Here is a 16,243-nt window from a genome sequence, read left to right as displayed (position 1 = left end):
CAAAACTGTACTCCCACTTATTTTGTGAGGTTCAGGCAAGATTAGACACTTTGCTTCAGGCTAAATGGCTTCTACAGAAGTCACTGTTAAAGTTTAGCTGGCAAGCTATTGATAGGCTCTGGATTGCATGGACGTGTTTTTCAATTCCTTTTCTCATTTTAAACTTGGTGTTTAAATTGTTTTAACGACTTAACTGAGGAAAAAGAAGGCCTACAGTTTCTTCTGTATAAACTTCACCCTCTTCAGTTGAATCTTTGGTAACCTTACACAATTTTACTCTTCCTGTAGTTCTTTTTATGGTAGACAAATCATATCAGCTTCAAGTACATGTTATCTTTCTAACAGAATCACTTTAAGCTGCTAATAAATTCTTAACATAACTTTTTAGCCATGTGAAGCTTTAACAGCTGAATTACTACTTGACTCCCATGGTAGATGATTAAAAAAACTTCATGGGAGAAGTATGGACAGTAAAAAGCTTAAATAAACATGAGATCAATATTTTATTTATAAATAAATTATTTGAGGATGACTGATTGTCTTGAGGTGGTAAATTTTTGTACTATTTGTGTCCACTTCAAAGAATGACAAATATAAACTTTCTTTTATTACTTCAATTTGTGTTACCTTTTTAAATGATATCTAAGAAAAATAACAAAAAAGAAAAAAAAAAAAAAAAAAAGAAAAAAAAAAAAAAGCAGCAGCATACCACATTCCCACACATGTAGCTGGAGGGCAAATAAAATTTTGGACCAACTGTAATTTCCATGACATGGTAACTTCCCTCTCCCTCCCCAAACTATCAAGTCCCCTCCAAGACCAAGAAACTGAGTATAGCAATGAAGATGCAGCACCTGAAAATTGAAAACAGTAATAGCTATATGAAAGACACCTTGTTCAACCCCTCCATCTTAGCTAAGGAATTAGCTTCTGAACTCTTGTTCAGCATTCCCATCAACCAGCTCAGTGCATTGGAATAGCCCTCTCAGTTTTCTGTTTCCAAAAGATGCAGCTATATGAAAAATTGTTTTTGACTTCAATATTACAATAAGGAAATCCACTTACAGTAAAAATTCATGTCAGAATAAAGCCTATAATAGTCTGATTTTTATCCTCAAATTACAAAAATTCAAGTTAAACAGGTGAGGCAGGAGTAAAGGCAGAAGAGCATCAATGGCATGACAGAAGGAATCATTAATAGGTGCCCCATGGTCCACCCCCTCTGGAAAATTAGTTCATTAAAATGGCCAGAAAGAAAAAGAAAAAGAAAAGTTTTTATTTACTGTTTTCAAAAATTATGATCACTAGCCAGAAAGAAAAGGAAGAAGTAAAAACATTTATGAACTACTATACTCATGGCTTTTGTTCCAGAGCTCAGAAAATGAAGCTGCCAAGCTCAAGACAGTGAAAAATCCTTTGCATTCTGGATGTGCTTTCCTTCTAGATTTGATTCTAAATACATGCACACTAAGAATCTCTCAAGAGCTGAAAATAAGAGTGCCATTTGACTCAGCTAATGCAGTCCCCTAATTTATTGAAGCAGACCCAAGATGACCCAGCACAGTGCACTTTAAAGATGCTGAGTTCTGTGCTAGCTATCTAGACACTGATATTGATAAAGCAAATTTTGTCAGAAACTAAGCGTCCTGAAACTAAGCAAGAACGAAACTGATGTGCTAATATCAGGGCTTTTCCTTTGACTTATGAAAACAAATACAAATCTTACACGGAAAGTTGATTTTAAAAGGAGAAAACTGATTATATGGTATGAAACGTAAGCACATACATGGATGTGTCTGTAATATCTGCTATTCGGCACTTGTGAGTTAGGAGCCCAAGGCCAGCTCATGAAAGTCAATACCTGCTCTCCAAGTTTCCCACCACGTGTCTTGGGGAGAATCATTCAAAGACTTTAACCCCCCACTCCTCCATCACTACAGGACTGTCATTTTCCCTTAACAACTTCCCAGTTCATCTGGGGATTGACTTAATAATCCCCAGACTTTGAAAAAGCATCTGCATTGGATTAGAAAACCTGATATGGAGTCCAATGAAGTCAGCTGAGTCTTCCTGCAGATGATGAGAATTCATAGTTATTGTAAACAACAGTAACCTCACAATGTACATGGTAGCCTGTAATCTAAAGTGCATATGAGTATCATGGATTATCTAGGGGTTTTTTTAAATACGTAGACATATATAATATGCATTTGGCTAATGTTATTCATAACTGCTGAAAATCAGTGCCAGATATTGTGTCACCTCTACAGTTTTGTACACAGTGATAATAGCAAGTTTACGAGGGATCTTGAAAGAAGCTGATATAAAGTCAGCTTGAAACAGAATCATGTCTCATTTGGCAAAACCAAAGCAATTCAAGAGTAATTCTATTAGAACACAAACTCAGACAAAGCTTTCCAAGGAGATTAAACCATACCAACCAATGCAGCAGGATTTAACAAACAGGCAGAGAGCATCAAAGACCTTGGAGAGAAGAAATCTCCTGTGCTGGAAAGGAAATTAAATGCTTCTAGTACATTTTCAAGTGTATATCCCATCTGTTTTAGCATTCGAAGTGACAAGACTCTACAACATCTGTTATAAGACAAATTGCAGCCTAATGGCCTTGCTGCCATAACGGTTTGGTCTTTTGGAATTGATACTCAAGTTCACCTTTTTTTAAAGGAAAAGCCATTATTTATCATAAGGATCATCTATTTCCAAAAGCAGGAGAACCTCTGTTGGTTTAAAATTTTTGAACAATGAATAAACGCCGAGCCAAGACAATCTTGTGCATTTGTTTAATGGGCTGTCTCTCTTTGCAAACTATTGAATCAGACTGTGAACATGTGAGATTTTTTCCTGAAGTTTGGACAGTCTTTGGATATAAGCCCTCTAGGGGGAAGAAAAAAAAAAAAAAAAGGCATCAGATTGTTGTAGAGGTAATTTGGTCAGAATGAATTTTTCTTCCTGAGTGAACATTGAGCCATTACCCAGGAAGGTGTCAGGATGAACATTATCTCATTATGTGCTGTCTTTCAGGCAATGGTCACTTAAGGAGGCAATGGTCATTTAAGGTAAGCGATATCACAAGAAAAATCTATAACTGTAATATAAACTGCATAAGGTGCTCCCAGCATGAACCACGAGGCTTGGCCAAATTCCGCTTCCGGCAATTACTCTGTGTCAGTCTAATAACTCTTCTGCTCCTCCTGCCCAGCCCCCGCAGCTTCAAAGAAACACAGTTTTCCTCTTTGTGTCAGTTGGCACCAAACTGATCCTTACTACAGGTTTGCTACCTGAAACTGCAAAGGGATCCTGTGGCAAAAAGGGCAGCAGCTGCTGCCCTAGTCCAAGGGCACCCACGGGGCTGTGGCCCCTCCAGGTGACAGGCAGACCTTGCTCACCACACAGGCAGGCTTACAGGGGAGGAAACACAACCCTCGAGCACCCAAATGAACTCATGCCTGGATACCGAGTGAAAAGGGAGTTGCAACATAAATGAGAATATCCCACAGTCACTGTTCTGCAGTACTTCCCAAGAAATAATTTGCATTATCTGCTTGCACAAATGACTTTTTTTTTCCTTTAAAGAGTGTAAAGACAGCTGTACTCACCAGACAAGGTAACGCACATGCTCCATGTCTAAAGTGCAAAAGAGGTCAAAGCATTGCTCACCACCCCATGAATAAGAACACAAAAGGGCATTGTAAATTCCAAGGCAGAGAACAAAAAAGGAAGGGAGGCAGGTGAAACCATAGAAATATTACACGTATTAAGTTTAATACCCAGATGAGAATTAAGTTACTACAGGGCCTTTCACAAACTGCTACTTTTTATGTTGCAAATAACTTCTCCATGATAGATGCAAATAAATTAATGCTGTCATTAATCTTTCCATTTATATCTTTCTCACTCCTTATGTCTGCTTTCATCATTGCACTTACCATACTTAAGTATATGTTAAAGAGACTGTCATTTTCCCTTCTGTAACTACTATTTCTTCAAACAAGTACTACTGGATTCTAAAGCAGAAAACGTTGATTTCTGAAGATTATCTTTTGTTCCTCATCAAAGTTGGGGAATATTCTGGGTGAAGACATCCCATTGAAATTCTCATCTAAGTTAAGAACATTGAATAAATATGTGATTAGGCCCTCCTTAAATATGTTTTTATTTTAGATTATTAAGCAAAAGGGCACGAGCAGTCTATGTAAAATACATCTCAGTAGAATTTTTTTCATTAAAGCTTTCATAGTGAAATCTTAGAACTCCAATTAGTTACCTTGACAAATTTTAGAGTATGTCTGCAACTAAGGACAACTCGTATGTTGCCTGCAAAGGTTACAGGTATGAGACATTATCCTATTGAGAAAGACTGCACTAAAGAGGTAAGTGGTATCATTTCAAGGAATAACTCAATCATCCAAAATCGTGAAGGCACAAAAGCACAAGGTAGGGGATATCCCAGATGCTCTGCAGCCCTCAGCATAGTGCAAACTGTGATGAAGAGGAATTCTCACTTCACCCTTCATGCCTTCCTGCATGCAATGCCACTGAACACCGCAGCTCTGCACTACCATCAAGTCAGTAGTGCACAAACAGGCTACAGCTCAGCATGCTGCAAAAAAACCACACCAAAACCACAAAGAAAAGAGAAAAAAGAAAAAGAAAAAAAGAAAAAGGAAAAAAGAAAAAAGAAAAAAAGAAAAAAGAAAAAAAGAGAAAAAAGAAAAAAAAGGAAAAAAAAAAAAAGGCAGGGTTGCATCTCAAATGCAGAGTCATTTTTCAGGTGTGGAATTGCCCAGCTTCCTATAGCACACTTCTGATATAATTACTTATTTTGCACAAACAGTCTACACAGTAAAAGAAGTAGAATTAGGATTGTTTCCAGAAATATTATTTAATCACTGTACAACCCTATTTTAACCACTTTGGCAAAAGCTTTCCAAAAGCTACTGGACAGGAAGTGTGCTTCCAACACATGCCTGTGACATTACTGGTCGTCATCTTCCAAAACTCCCACAAGTCTTGTCAGATGCCAAAGGAAGTTAAATGCCCTCAGACTCCCACAAGACCAGCAGTACCTCCTTCATTTCCTTCCTAAGTCCCCAGTTTCTAGTAAAATGATGAGTACCCAACATTTGCCATTGGAGAAGAGAATTATAATGATAACTAATGATCATGGGGGAGTCTTCGCCTTTGTGCCTTTCGCTCCCAGTGCCTACAGCTCCCGTGCAGCACTTCAGCACTGAAGTTGCATAAACGTCTCCACTTACTTAGAACAACTTGTGATTACAACTGCATTTCCCAGGGTAAAACCTACACTATTACCGAAACCCCAACCCTGAAGAAATAGCCTATGCCACATGAAAAGATAGAGAAGCAATTTATGTAAAACAATATCTCTCAGAAGAGCCCTTACATACAAAGTGCTTGGGATCCCCTTGACTCCAGGCTCTACTCAGGATTATGCTACCTTTCAGTTTACTCATTTCAGAAGCACTGGAGTGAGTTTTAGTATCCTCAAATTGATTTACAATATTTTTGTACCAGGCAGATTTGCAAAGGTTCTTGATTTTTAACAAGTTTGTAACTACTTAAAATTTAGAAATTATGGCAAGTTTATTTAACAAACTTTTTACCAGAGCCCAATTTAACTGGATTCCTACTCTTGGACAATAAGGGAAGAGCATTATAATGAATGGGGCACACAGAAGGCAAATGCTCAGCACTATCTTCTACACAAAGCATCAGGAAAAGAAGCCTGTAGGACCCTTCTGATTAACAGTTGTGGGGAACCTTGCAGCACCACTGTTGCTTCACACTTCTGGTAGTACACAAAGTGAGGTTACTCATGCTGCATACATCAGATACCCAAATTGCTCTGCAAGACTGATTTACTGTTCCTTCTCTGAATTGCATTTATTTACATTTTTTACAGAGGCAGAAAGGTATTTTTCCTCCCCGCCTCCCGTGCACTGATTTCTTGCCCTGCCACCCCCCACAAACAAAATAAATTTTAGCTCTTCTCAAAACAATCTTTTGGTATAGAAACTGAGGTGGCACAAACACAGGAAGGCAGGAAGGCAGGAAGGCAGGAAGGCAGGAAGGCAGGCAGGCAGGCAGGCAGGCAGGCAGGCAGGCAGGAAGGAAGGAAGGAAGGAAGGAAGGAAGGAAGGAAGGAAGGAAGGAAGGAAGGACTAACTGCATAGAAAGGAAGACAAAAAGTTAATTGCCCTTTCATGTCAATACCCATATTGGCAAAACAAAGTCTCATTTTATATTTGAACACCACGTGCAAGCAAGTCTTCTGACACATACATTAGCAAGCTCCCTAAAGCAAAGGATAAAGATAAGGCTTATGCAGACAAGTTTACCAGCTCTGGGGAAAGGAACTAAAACTTTCAGTGTATGGTCATTAAAATTTTTGAAATCTAGGTCCATATTTTCAGCTGCAGCCTGTGGTTGTATGCTGACAGAGGGAAAAAACAACACATTCATATGCACAAATGCAAATTCGGCACGAACACAGCTGGGCCCATGAATAAAATTTACATGCACAAATTTAGAAACGAGTTTGAGTCCAGATGAATGATTTGATCGTAAGAGCTTTAAATAAGCGTTTATGTAAGCAAAGATTGGAGCCGGCAGCTATTAGAGAAGTGTATTAGCTGAAATAAATTACCAGAGAAAACAGAGCTCTCTTGGATAGCACCAGCAGCTCTTCTTCCCTTCTCCCGTCCCTGCCAGTTTTTGCGAACGCATTTGAAGGGTTGGAAGGGGGTTTGCAAGGATCTCTTGCACAAAGCCAAGCCTGAGTGCTGCGGTGGTCCCGGGGAAGAGGCAGCAGAGCACTCAGAGCACCGCTGCTGCTCGGGTTTCGTAAACTTTCCAACATCTCCGCCCGGACACAGGGACGGGTGCTCGCTCCTGCTCTACACTTTGCCAAAGCAAACAGCTCAACTCTCTGCGCTGACATTTTTTCACAAGAACAAATTTGCATCCCAGCAGTGTGCGGCGGGGTGAGAAGCGGGCTTGCTCCGCACCCATAGGTACGCGCCTCACAACGCAAAGCTGCAGCAAAGCGCCTCACTGGCATCACACAGGCACCATAAGGGCTCACAGCATTTGCATTCAAGCATATTTCAGCCATCAACCTGGAACTCTGGGGGCAACTGAAACCTGTAGAAGCAACGAATGCAAGGCTGGCTCCCTTGCCTGCTCCTTAGACAGCATATTAGGGATTCCTAGGGTTAGGTTAAATGCTCAGTTTCTTTAAAAAAATGTCACAAGGAAAGCCTGGAGTTTGTGAGGCTGTGGAGGGATGCTGACTTTGTTCTGCAGTATCTCAAGTGACAGGATAAAACACAATTTTTTGTAATTGTTATATTTTTTCTTTTGACTAATAAAGAGATGTATCACTAAATCTCCTTACACACCCCGAAGTTAATGAAAGAAATATTTGGCTACAACATCAGTGTCAGGCGGGGTCACGGTCACTGACCAAAGAGGATGCCAAATCCCTGGAAACCCTGGGGAAAGATCCCAGTACAAGGAGCAACCTGGAACATCCTAGATAAGAGAAGTTCCCCTGCATGAACCCCACTCAGCCCCACAGTCTTGGGCATGTCACAGCTACCACTTGCAGCAGGCTGAAGTGCTTTAAGGCAGCTTCCTACGGTGCCCTTTCTGCATGTACAGCCTGCCCAGGGCAAGAATAACTGGGAATCCCAGCACACAGGTGCTGCTCAGGTGGTAATAATGGTGGCTGTGGCCTCTGTGACTGCAGAGGTTTACCATAATAGCTCTGCCAAAGCCGTGCATCAGCTATAAAAGGATCAATAGTCCTGAGAAGGAGTGCATCCCACCACCTGGTAGCCACATCGAGACTGCGCATCCCACTTGGCGGGTCGGATGTGCTCCTCGCCAGCCATCGCCTCTCCTCCCAGCACCTCCACTCAGTTACACCCAGACACTCGTCCTGCTCCAGCGTGAATATTTCTCTTCTCCCCTAGGAGCAAAGCTCCTTCAACATGTGCCGTCTGCTGTGCCAGCGAGACCTGGCATAGCAGCAGGGTACAAAAGAACATCCCTGACACTCTATGCATATTCATGATTTATGAATATTCATTAAATTAGCATCTTTATGACTGGGCCACCAGATTCACAACTGGCGTCTCTGGAAAGGGGTTATTGTATTTTAATTAAATACCAGACAATTACTAAACAGTTATATTCGCTGGGATTTAACTGATATGAAAGGGATAGGTACCGAGCTACAAACGTTAAGAGCGACTCTTCCTCCACACACATTTAATGCTAATGAAAGTCATGTGTAAGCATTGAAAAGGAAAAAAAAAAATCCTCTATATGAGAAACCAAAATAGCTTCAGATTATCTTTTTAATAGATTCATACTGTGTGGGAACCTTCAGCATTTCCCTGGTGCCTAAGCAGACCAGAATAGCAAAGTAGTTATTATATCTGTCTTCAGTGAAGAGACCACATGTTCACAGATATTTGTACAGCACCTAGCGCAACAGGGCTCTGATCCCTGCATCTGGTATTGCTGTAGTATTTAAATAGCAATAATAATGATATAAAGAAATCTTTGTCGATATCATGAGAGAACAATCTAATCTAGTTATCAGATTATAGCTCATTAAATGCCACACAGAAAAGGCTATCAACACTTCTACACATTTACTGGCCTAAAAAGAATTTTAAGCCATTAATTGCTTCCATAACGTGGGGTGAATTTTCAGCATGGTGCCTGGAAAATTAGGCACGCAGGCTGTGTAATTGTTAATGGGAATTGTGACCCAATTTTCACGCCTGGCACTGAAAGTTTGCCCCTTGCAAAATATTTACATAATTTGCTAGTAGATTTGCCATATCTTTTGCATGTTAATTTTACTTCAGTGACAATTCCTTGAAAAAGTACCACCACCAGTGTATAGTACCACCACCAGCCTATTAAGAGTAGCTTGACATTTATATACTACTTCCTCTGAGTTATCTCAGGCTACAACTTGCAAATCATTACATGCTGAATCTTCAAGGATACGTCTTTAACCAGAATATTCATTGCAGGGCACAGCCCTTGCCTGTCAGGGAAGGGAATTGATGACCACTTGGTCAGGCTCTTTTCCATTTGAGCTCTCATTCTGCAGCACAGTGGATGCTTTGTAGCCCTCACACCTGACCCCAGAGCTTTTAACATTACCAGATTCACTCGCAATTGCCACGTTTGATGTTTCAGTGCAAAATCTACCATATTTTCTTCCCTAAAACAGACATAAGAGTCAGGAATTTACATCTCTAGACCCTCAGCACTTCTCCAAGCTGCCACGAACTGTCTGTGGCAGGGAGGTGGGATCACGTTAAAGGTTCACAATTTCACACAGCTGCGTCTTTGCCTGGGAGCGCGATGATATTTTGCAGGCAGCTTAAGATTTTGAGTACCAGCATCTGTCCTCTTAGCAGCACTTGCTGGTTGTTTGGGTGGCCAGGAGAGTACCCATGCTGTGGGGAAGAGAGGGACATTTAGTCTCATCCTCCCTTTCCAGACAGACATCCTTTCTTTTGCTCCAGAGGGAAAGTAGCAGCATGCAGAAGCACATCAAGCCATTTTCAGCTGCTCTGTAGCACTGACACCAGAGCGACTATGAAACAGCAATGAGCTGGAAAAGCATTCTGGGTATAGAGATGCAAATGAGCACACTAAGCCCTTTCCCAAAGGACACTACACAAGGACCTTTCATAACATAAGGTTTCACTCAAACACTTAGGGCCCAGTTTCAGAGGGCTTGCTCAGGTAGAGCTCCCAAATGTCCAAATGCAAGAGATGCACAGGTGTCCCAAATTTCACCTGCAGATCCTGTGGCCCCTTCTCTGGACACAAGCAGCAAGGCATGCTATGTCTTTTCCTAATTGAATGTATCTGATTCCCACTTCAAAACTACAGATTTATGAGTGAAGTTTCAACTAAATAATATTTCTGATTCAGCTAAGTAAAGGCAGGAATGAATGCAGGCTGCAGATAAGACGGTGCTTTCCCTAACCTTTGGCTACAACTAGCAATGGTGCTCACACAAACACAGGCCAGAGGTCATCCCTCTGCTAAACCCCTTCTACTGCAGGTTCTTCTCCTCCTGCATCACTGCCCTTTGTCCCAAGGAAAAGTAAACCCTGCAGGAACTTGGGGCAGAGCATTGTCACCTGAGAGTGAATCATTTAGCCAATCTTTCTGCTCCAACAGGTAGAAGCTTTCTCCAAACAACCTACCCTGCATACTGCTTGCAGCTCCTGAGAATGGTTATCCATACAATGGTTTTAAGTGAATTTATTTACAGATTGGATGTATTGCTGAGCAGCAGGTGATTCCGAGCATATTTTTCAAAATAGCTAGAAGCAGATATTTATTAAATATTACCAGGACTCCACCTGAATGAAATGAGAGTGTGCATCATGCAACAGAAATGCAGTTCATGCACAGGCTTGGGTGTGCACATGACTAAATTGGAAAGTGATATATATCCTTGGGAAAAGATTCTGCTTCCCTAAACAGAGTATCTACAGTTAACAATCATTTTTTCCTAGTGTTACCCACACACGAGGAAGATAGTGCCAACTAAAACCTGATTTCCAAACTGATGGGTAGAGGAGAAAAAAAAGGAAGTGCTACTATATGCTAAGACAAGCCTGGGTATCATGGCTCCTAAGAGAAAGTAGTAAAGCAGGACACTTGATAGAGCTGATTGCCAAGTTCAGAATTAATCAGGAATTTGTTTTCAGCAAGTTGTAGCAGATCAGATCTGCTTGGTTTCAGCAGAGCACAATCCGGCCCAGATGTATCTATGATATAAAGTGTCTATAATTTCCTATTCAATACTCTTTACAGATATTCCTTTCCAGTGTCTTTAGGAGTCTAAAGCTCCTTCTAAAACTTGATCTAGCCTTTTAGGAATAGCATTACCTTCCAATGACACAAACTTCTAGGTGTGCCTAAGTCACTTAAAAATGAGAGTACAGCACCTCTGTAAATACTGCCCTCTGTTCAGAGACGCATTAGTGGTTCAGCCCAGGCCTGGGAAAGAGAATTTTTTTTTTTTTTAAATTATGATGTTCCTTCTATGGCCTTGGGAAAGTCATTAGTCTCCCTGCCTCGGTTTCTTCATCAGTGAAACAATTATGTATGAATTCCACAAGCTGTTCTCAGGATTTGACAGTATTCATTAGACTGAATAAAAATGAATGCCCTCAAGTGTCAACCAGTTTTATTTAGTCAACAGATAAAACCAAGAGACCGCACTAGGCCTGCTACTCTGCTGCATCCCATCCCCTCAGAGCACCTCCACTCCTTCAGTGGTTGTCTTGTCCTTCCACAAGGTCTCCCTGCCCTTGACACACAACACAAAAAATCCATTCTTTTTCTCCTCCCTCTTTAAAAATCCCTCCAAATAGGGTTTTTTCCCCAGGGATATTTTCCCTGTTCAAGACTCCTACTTGCACACGATTGTTCTGGGTCTTGTCTTACTTCACTCGCAAGCTGCTCAGGGCAGGAAATGGGCCTTACCTACAGTCTGTATCACACATGATATTCCCTTTGGAGTCAGCGTAAAGCTAAACATACGCGATATAAGCCTTTGTTGGACCAGGGCCTACGCTTATAAACTGCTGCGTAAGCCTGTGTTGCCACAGCATAGAACTGTTGAGCAAATAAAATATTACAAAATATTTTTTGTTTTAAAAATGGACCTGCCGCTCCATTCACACTGCTCCTCCGAGTTTCAGGCAAGAGCAATATTAGATACAAAGCTTCCAGATAGAAGGACTGCAATGGGAAAAACGCTAGCAATTATTCAAAGCAAATGTAATTTTCACACTGCCGCTATTTAAAACACTTAGAGGAGAAAACAGTTCATCACACTTGGAAAAAAAAAGAAAAAAAGCGCAATATCTTTTTTCCGCCTCCTCCCCCGCACCTCACACCCCCCCTTTTAACTTTTACTTGAAGTGTTTGAGGATCAAGAGATCTTCCCTGTTCATCGTGAAATAAATCTGACATCACACTCAGAGCTTTTCAGCACTTATCCTGATTAGCCAGATAGTAAGATGTTCTGCAATGGGATCTGGCTGGGATTAGCCGTTTTCCTGTTCTCCCTGTGTGCTACATGCTGCCCTGTGGTGCCTTTTGTTGGTCAGGGACATCAAGAGCCCTGTTCTCCCATCCCCAAAGTGAAGCTTTACCAGGTGAAGCTATCATGGTTGCTTTCCATGACAGAGAATGGAGGAACCCATTCACTAGCTATTAAAGTTTTCATCTCCATAACAAAACTGAACACCCAATAGGCTAAAGTCGGATGCAAAATATGTTTTAGTAGTAGCATGTGATTTCCTGGGGACATTAGTGAACTGCTATATGATAAACCTGTCTAGCTGGTGGGGACATATAAGGTGTGAAAAATATCTGGATTGTTTAATCAGATTCAGCCAGATTGCTTAGTGGGAGCCAACTCTGCCATGTGGCACTGACTCTAAATGTAGATATGGCCCACAGACCTACAATGCATGCTGACTTTAAACAGCCCTGTAGTCCAATGGCATACCCCCACACAACTCAAAACATTCTGAAGTAAAAACCAAGGTAAAAAAATGTAAAAGAAAAGGAAAAAACCCCCTACTTGCAAAACTAATTCCACTCATCCCTGGAGCATAAGATCACATGCATTTTACCTTATTTGAAAGTTTTCAGGGTCTTACGTATTTCTTCAAGCCAGGTCCCAAAGGAAGCACAAACAGTGGAAAAGCACCATTCCAAGGCTCTGTCTGTACATAATGCTCCTTTCAAATCTAGCCCAGAACCTTGAATTTACCTTCCCTGTCACACACACCTGCACCTGGCACATCCCAAAGTCAGGAAAACTGTTTTAAATCACACCCCTTTTTACGTCAAGCACAATTATTCTTAATTCATCTTCCTTTAAATAACAAATAAAACACAGTACCCACAAACAGATTAAATGTATGCTTTAGGAAGGTGCATTTTCTTCCTTCTAAAGGAGAAAAAAAAAAGTAAAATTGCACAAACTAACAGTTGCACTTCCCAGTGAGCGTCTGCAAGTGTCCTGGATGCTGCACTGACAGGGGGAAATGAGGGTTGAACCTAAAGACAAAATGGGAGAAAAGGGACTGAAACATCTGAAACAGCTTTCAGACACACATTTATAACAAATGCCAAGTGGTTGGGAAGACTATATGCATACAGAAAAACTCATGTTCCCTTGTCAGTACATTGTCTCCCTACACCAGCTCTGCCAGAGGCAGAGGACCTTTCCCTGGCTCAGTTTGCAGCAATGCCAAGCTTGCTCCTTCCTTGTGCAAGACTTCAAACAACAGATACTGTCCCAAAAAGTCAGCATAAAACATATCTTTTTGCTTTCAATAACAAGATCAGGTTTATGCATTTTTCCAAAACTGATGTTCTAATTAATCTAATTATTGAACTAGATGCCATCCCACAACTTTGCATACAAGAGTCAGATCACACTGCAAGAGTGACCTTTTGCAGTCTTAAAAATCTCTGAACATTTAACCTTAGGCTCCCACCTGCCACACATTCATGGCAACCTTTGACCCACAGACAGCGGGAAAAGAATTTTAGGATTGTAGTAAGATACCTCAGCTGAGACACTTACAGTAACCACCTCCCTTTGAGGCATCCTAGAAATCTCACATTTTGAATTCAGCAACTTCTAGATTAAGTAGAAGTAGCTGCAGCTATTCTGCTCACAGACATTGAGGTTTTATATTTACATGTAAAAATAGGCACCTAGAATCATATTCACGTGTGTGGTCAAACTATCAAGTTAATTGGTTGATTTATTCCTGCTCAGTTACTATTCCTACAGCCTTCAGAAATGGGCCATGTTTTGGGGTTTTTTTTCTTGCTGAAAGATGTGTGGGGGATTCTGGGATGCAGTAGATAAGACAATGGAGTTCAAAGTCAAAGGATGAAAGATCCAGTTTTTTGGAAGGTTTAGAAACATTAGCAAGTGCAGGACTGCATACAGTTCTTCATGAAGGCACAAAATTACTAAAATAAGGTGCATAAATTGCTAAAAAATGAATATGCAAGGTTAAAATAAATCAGAAATTGAAGAAAACCTGAAGAGCAACAAAAACTGTGCTATTGTTGCCACTGTTTAGAGACAGCATTTTTAAAAGAAGTTTATTCAATCTCTCCACTGACTTGTCTCCAGGGTTTAGGAGTTTGCTAGGTCAATGCTTGGTCAGGCTATAACGCTTCATGGTTCTTGACACAGCTCTGAAATAGAAGCTTTTACTCTGGAGACAGCAAACAGCATAGAACAGAAGTGGCAGGAATTCATATTTCTGTACCATAGGCACTCATTTCTCTATAGTTATCTGTTTTGCAAATAGTTCAAGATTTTGAAGCTTCAATAAGCCAGTGCCTGGGGTAAGGAAAGAGATGCACATAGGTAGATTTAAATTCTGAGGCTAATTTGATCTCTAATATTTTAATCTCCTCGTATTTGCACCAACCTGAAGTTCTATTTCCAGATTCTGCATTAAAATACAAGTTTAACCTGAAACCAAAATGCATTACTTCCCAAAACCTTCCTCTGCTTGCATACACCCTACAGCTGAATATCCCAGGAAAGTTTCAGAAAAATATTGTTGAGCCTTTTTGAGTCATACAAGACGACAAGCACTCTTTTTGGTGCATTTACTGTTTTGGTATTTTTGTGTTTCTCTTTTGTTTGTAAAACTGTGTGGTGCAACCACAACAGGCAGCATTGCAGGAAGAAGGGACTGAGCCTCACATGCCTTGTGTTGGCATCATTGCAAGCAGGGAAAGGGACACAGAGAGACCGCTGGTGTCCATGAAAGCATCAGAAATAGAAGAAAAGGTAGGATGGAAATGTAGGTTTTGGAAATTCTTCCAATTCTTTGAGCAAGAGACATCAAAAAATAACCCTGAACCATTACCCATGCCAGGAGATCAAGGAAAGATTTGGGAAACGCATGAGAGAGATGGACCTGACTGCCAAATGCTACAGAAGGTTCCTGCAGCCTCCATCTCCATCACCTGAGCGACAGACTAGCAGGGATAGCCAGGACTATTTTTAGCTAACAAGAAACGGGAAGCTGATAATGTGTTAATCACAGCACAAATCACGGATGCATACACCAGTTCCAAGGTGTCATGCATATGACGAATGCAAGCACAGGGGGAAGTGGAAGGAATCCGTACACTGCTGTGAGGAGCCTCAATAATAAATGAGAGGAATTGGAAGTGCCTGTGGATGCCAGTTTGGAAATATCAGTGTATAAGTGCTATGTAAGTACCTTGCTTAATTACAGTAGTACTTGTCACCTGTACTTCTGGGGTGCAAACTGGGGCCCTTCTCTTCCACTGGTGCTGCTGCTCATCACACACCAGCCAACAGTTCACTCATAGGGCAGCCAGAAATACTGAACACACACCAGCTTTGCCGTGCAGATACTGGGGCCTTTTCCGGCTACCATCACAGGCTTTCTGTGAATGGCAGCAGGTGAGCCACTAATTTAATTGAGATCAGGTGTACACATCACAGACTAAAGAAATATCTCCTATTCCAACATGCTTTTAACAGTCTTACCCAGAGACGGGGGTGAGGGAAAGTGCCAGATGCATTATTCTGTGCAACAGATAAAAGACTGAGCCTTAAGAGATGGACTTATTAAAAACCGCACCCTTCACCTAGGAATCCAATAGGATTGATTGTACAATCACAATGACTGTCCAGTTACAGCGGAATTATCCATATAATACCAGAGGGAAAAACATATCTTTCACACTTCCTGTCTCCAGTGTCCCAGCTTTAATATACCACTGAAATTTGTCACGGTTCCCCTTCAGCATATTGCATCCCCTGTGATGGAGTGTTCACTTTGGATTTTCCTAAGGTCTTTGTTCTCCAGAAAGCAAGAAGCAAGATACATCTGAGATGAGCATCACTTTATTTAATAGGTATTAAATTGCTATTTCTTTCTCCCTTTTTCTCGGGGTTTTTTGTTTGTTTGTTTGTTTGTTTGTTTGTTTGTTTGAATCATCATTTTGGAAAGATGTCTCCATGCAAAAAAGAACTTTTTCCTAAGTTGTAGAATACTCACCTTTATCCACTCTGGGATGGAGTAGCTGAAAGAGAATTTCCTCTCTGGACACAGAAATG

This window comes from Chamaea fasciata, unplaced genomic scaffold (genome assembly GCF_029207755.1).
Source record: "Chamaea fasciata isolate MVZ Bird 193981 ecotype frontalis unplaced genomic scaffold, bChaFas1.0.hap1 SCAF_8, whole genome shotgun sequence".
Classification (NCBI taxonomy): Eukaryota; Metazoa; Chordata; class Aves; order Passeriformes; family Sylviidae; genus Chamaea; species Chamaea fasciata.
This window is presented reverse-complemented; position numbering follows the sequence as displayed.